This window comes from Nanorana parkeri, unplaced genomic scaffold (genome assembly GCF_000935625.1).
Source record: "Nanorana parkeri isolate BGI_ZX_2015 unplaced genomic scaffold, ASM93562v1 scaffold1167, whole genome shotgun sequence".
NCBI classification, from domain to species: Eukaryota; Metazoa; Chordata; class Amphibia; order Anura; family Dicroglossidae; genus Nanorana; species Nanorana parkeri.
In genome coordinates, this window is record NW_017307435.1 from 118,445 (window position 1) to 130,452 (window position 12,008).

Below are 12,008 nucleotides of genomic sequence, written 5' to 3' on the forward strand. Positions count from 1 at the left end.
CTCCGGCCCTCCAGCTGTGGTGAAACTACAAATCCCATGATGCATCTCTCTCTGGGAGTCATGTCTGTGGCTGTGAGAATCTTGCAATGCCTAATGGGATTTGTAGTTCCACCACAGCTGGAGGGCCGGAGGTTTGCTACCCCTGATCTAAAGGCTCGTATAGGCATGTGTTTGTATGTTTTCTGGTTTAGATTGATTGGATTCCATCCAGATGGGGTGTAGAGGAAGGTGTATGTATAAACGGCAGGGACCTTAGACCCTAGTATCCTTAATAGGCAGGAACCGGTATGAATAACATGTAAGGTGTAGGTCCTGCTACTGACGAGGCATGACCAACACAGGAACCACAGAGAAGAGACTTCTGCTCGGGCTAATGGAATTGCTCCTTCGCTGGCTCCTTTATGACCTAGTGAGGGAGCGGCAAAGGAGTGACAGCTTGCTTGTGCGGCTAGAGAGCGGGCAACTTCATAACAGATAAGTGACCTGTGAGCAATCTTGTAGTTATTTTCTCAATCCATACTTTTCTCCATTAGAGGGAGATGGCGAACACTCCGGTCTCGATTTCCTATTTTTGAAACTTTTCCTTTTTTTGAAACATTACATATTTTTTCAGGGTATATGCTATACTCAACATCCAACATGTTTCACCACTTACATGCTTCTTCAGGAGTTACAAATAAACCTATATAAAGTGATTCAAAGTGCCAGTGCTAGCAGAGGGAGATGAGGAGAGTACACTCTGAAAACAAAATAGGAAAAATGGAGGTAATAATAAATAATGTTTTTTAAAAAAAAGGAAAAAGCTTGAAAAATAAGAACTCGGGAGTGTTCACCGTCTCCCTTTAAATGGAGATAAGTGCATATTGAGAAGATAAAAAGAAGATAAAAACGCAAAAAAATTGACAGTGCGTGTCATAATCAAAGTTAAAGGCGCTCCAACAAAATATTGGAGTGTGTGAATTTTTTGGGACAGGCAGCGTATGTTAAAAATTTGTAGATAGTTTAAATTCATGAATATTTGCAAATATGGAGACAAATATTCACAAATAAATTCCCTGAAATGGGTGTCCTAAACAAATAACAGGACTGCTTTCAGATACAGTACATGGCTTAATCTACAAAGCCAACACACCAGGATAAGTACGCTTATTTTCAAAAAATTTGACAGTTATTTTTAACAGAGCCCAACAAGATTGGAAAATGTTAGTCACATGGCTAGATTAGAGAGTCTTTACCTCTTTACTTTTGAGAATTGGGATTACATCTTGTTTATTGGATAGTGCATAGCTACCAACTGTCCCTCATTTGGAGGAACTGTCCCTCTTTTTGAAACTAAATCCCTGTGCTTTTTTTCTCAGTTGTCCCTCTTTTTATGATGTGTAGATCTAAAACAAAATCTACTATTTAAATAACCTTTCATGCAACCTCTGAATATTTATGGAGGCAATGGTATGAATAACATGTACGAAAGTAAAGAGGAAACATTAGTGGTGAATAAAAAGCTCCCGTGACTTAACAAATCATTTTTGAGTATTAATTCTTCCTGGCTGACGAAAATGGGCGTATGGTTATGTAGCTTGTAGTAAATGGTGACCCTCTTCGTCATCTTAGACAGTTGGGTGCTATGACATTGTTGGATACTTTTTTGGCATTGCTTATAGCTAGATACTTTTGAATTTTGGCAAGGCATCATTGCCTGCAGTTTACCTTACTTATCACACACTTCTTGCTATTGCTATTCCTCAAAAACACATAACTCCTAGATATTATCTGGGCTCCCCGCTGTAATAGAGTGTTTGTCAGCAGACATTCCAGCGTTCAGAGAGGAAATTTTCATCTTGCACAAGAAAAGCAGGAAACGGTGTCACTAGTAATGAGGAGGAGGGTAAAAAACGGCTCAGGCATCGAGAAGAGGGAAGGAAAAGGAAGCCATCAGGTGGCACTACACGCGGCACAGTTTAATGAGCGGAAGCAAAGCGTGGCACTGGCCCCAATCAGTGACACAGAGGATGGAATGTCTTGGAACAAAGGAGAGGGCGTGTCAATTTTTCATAAACTACCAGAAACTGGAGAACATTGTACTCTATGAACTGTTAATGGTGGGGCCAAATAAATGAAAGTGTCTTAAGAAACAAATATGCAAGTCAAAATAAAAAATTTTATGATCTTAATTGTATATTTTTACGGAAAACATATGCACATTGTTATTAACTCAAAAGGTTAATAAAGCTAAACTCTGGATAAAATACACACATTAATTCCTGTTTTCATTAGTAAGTTATTAAAAGTATTGTTTATATTACAAATTGTCTTTGTATCAGCCTCTATAATCCCTTATAAGCAATACTCAGACTGGGAGAGGGAGGTGCAGGACTGGAGCCAGTCAGGTATGGTGCATGCAAAGCTGCAAATGTGTTAGCAAGGAACATGCTTGTTAGTCTGTGGCCACTCGTAAGACTTGGGATGGAGAGAAGACACAACTATCTTTCTTAAATGTAAGCGGTGTTATCCATTTGGCTATTATGTCTAGCATGACTCTGAAACTGTAAAGACTGACGGGACAAAAATGAAAATTATTTGCTGGTTGGATCCGCTTCCTTATTTGCATTTCATCTGTGACTACTAGTGGATTGTCTATAAAATCTTTGAGGCTACCTTCACATGGCCACCGTAAGGAGGTGGTTGACCCAACACAGACCAAGTGTCTCCAACTGTTGTAACATAGTGCCTAGCTGGCCAAACCTGGATGTCATATTTAAGCAACCTGCCAGCACCATGGAAAGGCATGATGCTGTGTGCACATTTTGAGGCACCCCTAAAAAATTTGGCAGGCACCCCAGGTTGCCACATGAGGCCCTTTTGTACTTATGTTTTGGTTCTTGAGCCCCAGCAACTAGTAGTGGGAGCATTGATTTGTAGGATGGTAATGGCAGTCATCTCTAGCACCCTCATGTAACATGTCCCCAGTTTTTCAAAGAAGGAGTCTCTGATCATCTTCTGCAGTATGTGTTCTATACCCTTGGTTCTCAACTGGTGGGTCGTAACCCAAAAGTAGGTCGCGACCACATGTTCAGTGGTCACCGCGTGCCTTCCATTTTTCTAGGCGAGAGGCTTCTCAGCCTCCCCCTAGCGCAGCACTGTCAGTTCTCGCGCCAGCAGCCATTAAAAATGTGCCAGGTTGAGGTGGGCTGGAGCTATGGCCACGAGGGAGATCCATCCATACATGCATTACTTACAGCTCCCTCGCATGCCCTGTAGAGGTGCCTGGACAAGAGTGACATCACATTCTGGCTCCCAGCACCTCTACAAGGGGCGCAAGGGAGCTGTACAAGCAATGCACATTTGGATGGTGCTCCGACACAGCAGCCCACACTGGACCCCAGGCGGAGGATCCACTCCAGTTCTGGTAAGGTAGGGAGACTGGGTGGATCTTTAAAAAATGAAAATATTTTTTTTTTGAGTGTGTATATGTGTGTGTGAGATTGTCAGTGTTTTTGAGGGCCCATTTGCACGTACAGTGCGTTATTCGAACAGTCCTCTGCAATTAACACACTGTACCATGCAATCGCACCTAGTACGTGTTCTGGTGTGGGAGGTGCGTTGTGTTGACATTGATTTGAATGGAACCCAAACGCACCTCCCGCCTACAGTTCAATCGCCCGCACTGGAACGTAGGGTACCGAAATGCCGTGCGTTCCGATGCAGTGCAACTTGGGTCGCGACTTAATGGCCAAGGACAAATGTGGGTCCTGAGGTTACACATGTTGAGAACAATTGTTCTATACCAAGTCTGCTGTCTCTGGTCATCTCCTGTAGTATTTCTGCAATCTCTGATCATGTTCTATAGTAAGTCTGCAGTCTTTGGCCATCTCCTGTAGTATGTCTGCAGTCTTCAACCATCTTTTGTAGTATGTCTGCAGTCTCTGACCGTCTCCTGTACTAAGTCTGCAGTCTCTGACCATCTTCTATAGTAAGTCTCCAGTCTCTGGACATCTCCTGTAGTATGTCTGCAGTCTCTGCCAATCTCCTGTAGTAGGTCTGCAGTCTCTGACCATTACTGTAGGGGCGTCCTGCAGTCGAGGTTCCTTTTTCTAGTTAAAAAACGACTTCCACTACTTTTTTCAAACATGTATATTTTAATGTACAATCTATCTAATTTATCTATTGTGAGCTAAATCACTTTGTATTTTTAGTAAGGGGCACACAAATGCCTTATATTCAGGCCGTGCTAATGATGTAAACATCCTCTTTTGTTCTATGTCCTCTGATATAGTAGTAAAGCTATACTGTCATGTACTTAGTGCTGGTGACCTCACTCTGTATATAATGGCACACATGCTGATAATTACATACGGTGCTGGTTGTAAAGTCTGTTCTCTGAGGGAGTCTCACCGAACGCAGGATGTTTGGAATTTTTCTCAGCTGAGTACCAGGACTGGGTCACATGTTATTTTCTCGCTGGGCACTATGACATCAGGCAGTGGGGTCACACCCAGCTAACAGTGCTCCATCATTTCCTACTGAGATGGGAGAATTCGAGGGAGACTGAAAGTCATCATGTAGTGTTATTACACAACTCGTCACATAACAACAGCTACAGCACGAAACCATTTATGCAATTTGGGGTTTTATAGGTACCAACAGTCTGTTATCATTCTGTTGGCAATTTAGGTAACCCACGGTGAAGCATGCATCTTACCACACATTAGCAAATTGCATGGCAATGCCTGTACCTTGGTGCATCGCAGTGTCATTCATTTCGAAAGGCATCCCAACAAACTAAAACAGGATCAGGCAACACACCCTTACTGCAGCACATACTGTGTGAAAATAATGGGTCATGTCATATTTGTCTGCATTGTGTTGCATTGCCAGACTATTCAAAATAATTGGGCTGACTTAATGCAACGGAATGCACATTAATGTAATGGAACACAGAGCAAAAGTGTACATGGTCTCCAAATGTTTGTTAAGCAGCAGTGCTGTATATAAAATGTAAAAAATCTGTCTTATTTATTCAATAAACAGTAGAAGAAATATATTAAGTTGAAAAGTAACTCATACTATCTAATCAAATTTTCCTTTAATGAAGCCACACTAATACAACATAGATCTGGATTGGTTATTTTGCTTCATGTACCTAACACCTAGGAGTCTAATTAGAAAAACAAAACACAGACCCATTGGCTTTGCGAATACCCGTGTAAAAACCTTCATTTTGCTTCTATTCACACAGAAGGAACTGTGTGAATAGAAGCAAAATGAAGGTTTTTAGTATGTTTTCTGCTCAGGTCAAATGTAACATTCAGCAAATACCAAGTTATGACCACAGGGAAACAATATTTATTTCCTATGCTCCTCAGCTCCATCTAGTGGTCATAATGAGGTATTTTCTGAATGTTACATTTGACTAAGAACACTCATTTTGCAATTATTCGCACAGAAAGAACCTTCATAGACATTGGCAGGGAAAAATGTTAATAAATTGGCCCCATAGTGCAGAGTCTATAATTTGACCCCATAGTGCATAGTCCATACATATAGAATAAGAACAGATATTGAGATTATACCCAGCTGTTAAAATTATACCTGACATAGATAGATCTGAGGAGCTTGGGAATTTCCTATACTCCTCTGCACCATCTAATGGCAGTAATGTCATGCGAAAGGCATTCACTCAGCTATACGCTGGGTGGTAGAGTTATACATCAACCCCGCTGAGTTGGTGGAACATTATTGGTTGTCATTTTAATATTTCTTTCATGGCAAGCCTTTATCCTAAAATAAATAAGGAAAGCTTTTGTTGCTCTAATTACTATAAGATCACGGATTGTCTGTTTAGCCACAAAAGGTGGCATCATATTGTCATGGAGTAGGGAACGTACCAAACAATTATTATGAGGTAAAAGTTTCAGGTCTCTTGTTCACCAGGCAGGCTTCCTGGAGAGAATTTTCATTTTGTACAGGGTTCCCCTTTAAGCATTAGCCATCCTATTTAACAGGACAATTATTTTGTAGTCGTTTCCGGACATTATCAGTAGAACAATATTTGTCACCGACTGGAAAGATCTTTGCAGTCTGTTTGATGACCTTAGGCCAGAGTTCCCACCTGCAGTAAATACAATTTCTAAAACCTTTAAATGTTCCCCCATGTAGCCTTCACAATCCTCTTTTTGTGATATGATGGGATTATTTTGGTGTTGTAAATTTCCTGCCAACTTTGGCCTTCTATTATGTCTATGTAGATCACATGGGGCTTAATCTTCTTTTTGATTTGCACCTATACTTTATGGAGTAACAACGATCATAACTGGAGATAACAGAGTCTTTTTGCAATGATGATATGCAATGGGTATTACAACTCTGATATTACTAATTTCTTTTGGTTATTTTTTTTTTATTAATTTGGAGCAACAAATTAGTGATGTCCCGATATCGACACTAGTATTGGGGCCGATACCTGGCATTTTCATGAGTACTTGTACTGGAGAAAATGCCCCGATTCTGAAGGCCGATATCAGCCCTTGAAATTTTTAAACTGCTGCAGCTGTCTGAGTGTAACACGCTTGTAGGAACCTCAGACAGCCTGCTGGGGAACTGGCAGTCGCTGTCCTTGGCAGTGCCTGTCTGGTTCGATATCTCCTGCTCCTACTTCCCAGCGCAGGCACAGCCTACACCGCATGTACAGCCCCAGAGCTGCCACCCACCCGTTCAACTTTCCACACACCACTTCAGCCCGGCACCTGCCCAATCAGCATAGCCACTGCCTGCAGAGCCCTGCTAAGTTCCTCATGCCACCCAGGTGAGTTAGTCACGCAGCCTGGTGAGATGTGTATTCAGCTCTGGTGACAACTGTATTCAACTCTGGTGACAACTGTATTCAACTCTGGTGACAACTGTATTCAACTCTGGTGACAACTGTATTCAACTCTGGTGACAACTGTATTTAGCCCTGGTGAGGAACTGCCCTAAAATCATCAGTCTGTATTGTTTTAGAAAAAATGTCACATGTCTCTTTAAGATAATTGGTATCGGCAAGTACCTGAGGGAAAGTACTTCTACTTGGTCTTGAAGAAGTAGTATCAGGAGATCCCCACAACAAATACAAATTTAACAGCCTAATCAAGTTAAATGCAACTTGTAAAGCGAGACCAAGCCACATCACAGGAGTGTCCCTAAACTATTTGCTGCCTGAGGCGGGGGGGGGAGGGGTGCAGCAGCCGGTGTATGATTATTCAGGAAAGGAGGGGCTGGGGTGCTATCAGCTAATGGTCAATGTGGGTGTGTGGTCAGCGGCTATGTCTGGCGTCCCGCCCAGTTCACTGACCAACTCAGGATGTTTTATTATAGGGACGGCCCTGCCACATGACATATGTTTTTAAACATGCCTTATTTAAACCCTTTTTATCAGAACTATGTGAAAGAATGTATTTTGCCCACAAATCTGCTTTAAACTTTTTTTTTATATTTTGAAGTAGAAGAATGGTGGCCAAAAATCTGCTATGGCATTGGGGTTCATTCAGTAGTCTGATGTGCAGGGCCTAATGTCTATGATATAAAATGAGGCATAAAAGGCAGATTTAAAGGAACAAAATATTTTTAAATGTTAGCCAAAAGACTCAATTCACAAAGCCAACACACACAGGATAAGGCTTCATTACAAAAAATTGCAGTGTATGAGAGGAACTGACGCCAAAGGAGAGCCCACCGAAGAGATAGTGAGGAGGACAGCCGTGGTCTGTGGAGTGGCTTCAAATGATTGTGAGTAGTGGTACTTAATCTGAAGGGGTGTCCACATACTTTTGCCCATATAGTGTAATATACGTTCCCTTAAACATGAAGTACAGGAATACTTGTAATACAGGCTTTGCTCTCTTGGTCTATTTTGTATTTTTGGCCTGCCTATAGGTCACAGTTTTGTAAAAACCTGATAACAAGACCAGTAAAGTCCTTCGGAAAACCAGAGAAGTAAGCTCAATCACTTCACAACATCCATATAATGGAGCCCCTGAGTGTCACTGACTTTGATAAGAGTTTCTTATTCGCTATATAAAAAGCACTCAATGCATGTCATAGCAGCCAGCGTCATTACCAGTTTCCTTTTCTGCTCTGTGCTGATATCACGTACTTACACCAGGCGACGGTTTATGAAGACACAAAGACTAACATCCCTACTCAGTGACCATAATTCCTCTTGAACTTTATTATTAAACCCTAAATTACTCAATGCCACACTTCATCAGACACATCATTTCTTTGCACAGTGATCTTGTTTACTGTGTCAGAGGGGTTGTGGGAAAACATGTAAAGCCACCCTTCACATGTAAAGGCTGATGGGAAAACTAGGTTCATGTTTTTCCAGAGTACATTTAATATTATGAGAACATCAAGTTCTTCTGAAAGATGCCAGCAGAGCCTTAATTTAGAAATTATAGTTTGGTTACTAAGACACTTTATATCTGTATGCTTTTTTTTGCAGTTTTACATTGTGTAGGGAATAGATGGAAAACCCATAAGGTTTTTATTGCTACAGACAAATCCATCCAGCACCTGACCCTGAACACCACCAATAGGGAGTGAACGGCTACTGGTGATACGACATTATAGTTCAGAACATAGAAAAAGCCAGCACCCCATTATGAGCCTTAGTGGTTTATTGAGGAATCAACAAGACAGGTGACAATAAAAAACTGCCAACAAAACATGTTCCTCCATGGGTAGGTGGAGACAGGGCCATTCCTATAATTAGCGGTTGCCTCAGGTGGTATCTCACTGGCCTTTTTCCAGCCAGAGTGTCCCAGGTTCCTAAGAGCTCTTAACAACCTGTGACGCTCTGGTTGGCCTCTCATCCAGCTCCTGGCAACCAGTGACATCACTGAGCTGGGTAAGAAGCCGGATGCCATCCTCCTTCCCGGGAACGAGCACCACTAGCAACCCCAGCCATAAAGTGCACCATTAGCATACTGCCAGAGCTCCCTTTCCCTTAACACACACAATGCGGCAGCAACCTCCCCCTCTTCCAACCTCAGACAACCAATAGTCAAGGGAAACCCCTGGGTGGAGGAACATGGTTTGTGGTTTTGAGGACTTAACCTGTCTTGTTGAGACCTCAATAAACAACGCAGGCTCATTATGGGGTGATTTTTTATTTATTAAATGAGGTTTTGTTTTGTTGTCTGTGTTAACAATGGGACTCAAACCATAAAAATGAAAAGATAAAAAGAGTCCAAGATGTTTTATTTGTTCATAATTCTATCATATAAACAGCCAACGTGTTTTCGTGGGCCAACACAATCCCCCTTCATCAGGGCTGGCAAATATATATGAAACATATTAAAAATATAAAGATTATATCTAAATATCCATACATTTAAAAGTGTATTATTTGATATATCAATCATATGATAAAAATAAATGATAAATTACGTATACAAAATTATAAAAATGATTGAAAAAATCATATGATAAAAAAATGATATATTATATGATACAAAAATGGAATAAAATTTTCCATCACATAGAATGAAATTATAGTCATTTAATAATGAACTGCAAGTCAAAATACCAGTATATGAAGAAAAACCGTTTTAAAATCAATGAGAGAAGCTTGCTACGTTGTAATACAGCCTTGTAAATAAGCTGCATATAGATCAATGCATATAGAATAATGTTTCTGAAACAAAAATGATGACAAATTAAATGTTATGCAAAAAAAATGGACTGGAAGTAGAAATAGAAATACACAAAGAAGAAAAAAAAAAAACTATACAATCCATTAAACATATCTTTCTTGTTTCCTCAGGGGATAGCCATTCTCACTATATGTATGTCATTCCAAACCATTGTTACCAGTGCAGAAATAAATAGGAAATTTTACAGTTGTCACTTTGACAGGAGGGAAGGAAAATCTGCCAAAGGGAACATTTATTCCATTGCTGTGTAAGAGGAGACTTTAACCCACTTCCGGTTGTGCCTGTGAGACAGGACTCGGAAAAAACAAAACTGAAAGAGGTTTTAACCATTCATACCCTTACCAATGAAAAAAAAAAAAAACTTTGGGTAGTGATACAGTCTAATATATCACTTAAAGTGTACCTATCTTTTAAACAATTCAGTTTTCTAAACTCCAGGCTCCAAGTACCAAAAAGATAATGTTTACAGGATTTTCTTTAGTTGGAACAGCTGTGGTAATGACAGATACACATACCCTGCCTTTGCTTCACCTGCTTGTCACAGATAACCCCTGGTCCTAACATATGTGTCAAGGATGACCTGAGGTCCTCACATACTTTTCTCAAATGACCCCCTAGTAAGGTTGCCACCTGTCCAGGATTCACCCCAACAGTCTGGGTTTTGAATGCTTTGTCAGGGTTTCATGGCAGCAGAAACCCGGACACAAGATATCAGGCAGACACGGGGAAGCAAAATTAAGATGGGGGCTACTGGCCCCTTACTGAAAATAGGGTGGCGCTATTTACATAAGAATAAGCTGTGACCCATTCTCTCAAAAAAAATGTCCATGTGTCGCTAGAGTGTTTGGGTTTCGCTTGAAGTAAAGGTGGCAACCCTACTCCCTAGGCCCAACATACTTTTCACAAATTACCTCTGGGCCTCACAAACTTGTAACAGATGACCGACCCATGAACTCACATACATGTTGCAAATGAACCCTGAGCCTCACCTACTTGTCACATATGACCCTTGGGCCTCACCTACTTGTCAAAGATGTCCTCACCCTACCATGTACAGCCACCCATAGTATTAACTGAATGTATGTGGCTATGCACCCCTTTAGGCAGCTACTTGCGTAAATCGGCACATGCCCTACGCCCCTGGATGCAGAGAGTCTTTGTCCAGGGTTGCTTGCCCATATACATGCGTGGGTTTACGCCAAGTATTTACCTAAACAGGCATACAGCTGCGTACATCCATTTACAACTATGGGTGGCTGTACGCAGCAGCTGTGTATCTCGGGTGCAGAATTACACCCACAATTTTGTAATACAGCCTCATACGCCTAAGTGCATAAAACCTTTCATGTGTTGTACACTTCTTGTGAACAATTTAAAAGGGAAAACTTAATGTCCATCATTTTGATTATACATTTCTATTTGCTTTGTGATCCATATAAAAATATTATTGATCAGACACAGTTTTGTAAATGCTCTCTCTACTGACCATTTCTGAAACTGCAATTAGCATCCCTGCTTAATGACTACTTAGTTCAGCTCAGTTAGCCTTATAGAGAGCTGTGTTCAGGCAGCAGAGACCTGACTCATAGAACTGAACTGAAAGAGATAAGCATTTAGTCACCATTGAATGCCATGAAGCAGGAAGTGGAGCCCACATGCAGTGGGTAAATATGGGTCCCCCATGTGCACATATTTCTGTAAAACTACACACAGAAATAAGATAAACCAGCATTCACTGATAAGGATGTTTGTATTAAAGTAGATGTAACTAACACATTGATGTCATTTCAAAAGTCATTGTAAATATTTTTAAAGCTGCATGCCGGGCACAAAAACTTTCATTTAAATAAATTACTCAATAGTCACAAAGGATATAAATCCACTTTGTGTGTCCCAAATTCCTTTGCAAACGCGATTATTACCATATAACAGTAGCAGTGACACCATCACTGTGCTGAGCATAGCCTGTGCAGAGAGCAGAGCTGTGAGAGGGACCCAGAAAGCCCCACCCACTACAGAAAACTGCAGGGGTGGTGGAGACACACCCAGTCACCCTGCACAAGGAGAATGAGCAGCAGTGATTGGTCTTTATAAAAGGAAGTAAAGTTTCACACTGGATTATTGTACCGATCTGGAAGAAATACTTAAAATCACACCAAGCACAACAAGAAGTAAAAATAAACATGTACTCAGACAACATTTTCTTATTCCAGACTTTAGCTTTAAATTTTCAGCTTTCATTAAAATAATGCATGATGATCCTGCCATGAAGGTCCTTCAGCTACTTCCTACTACACAGTGTTCCTGCCATGAAGG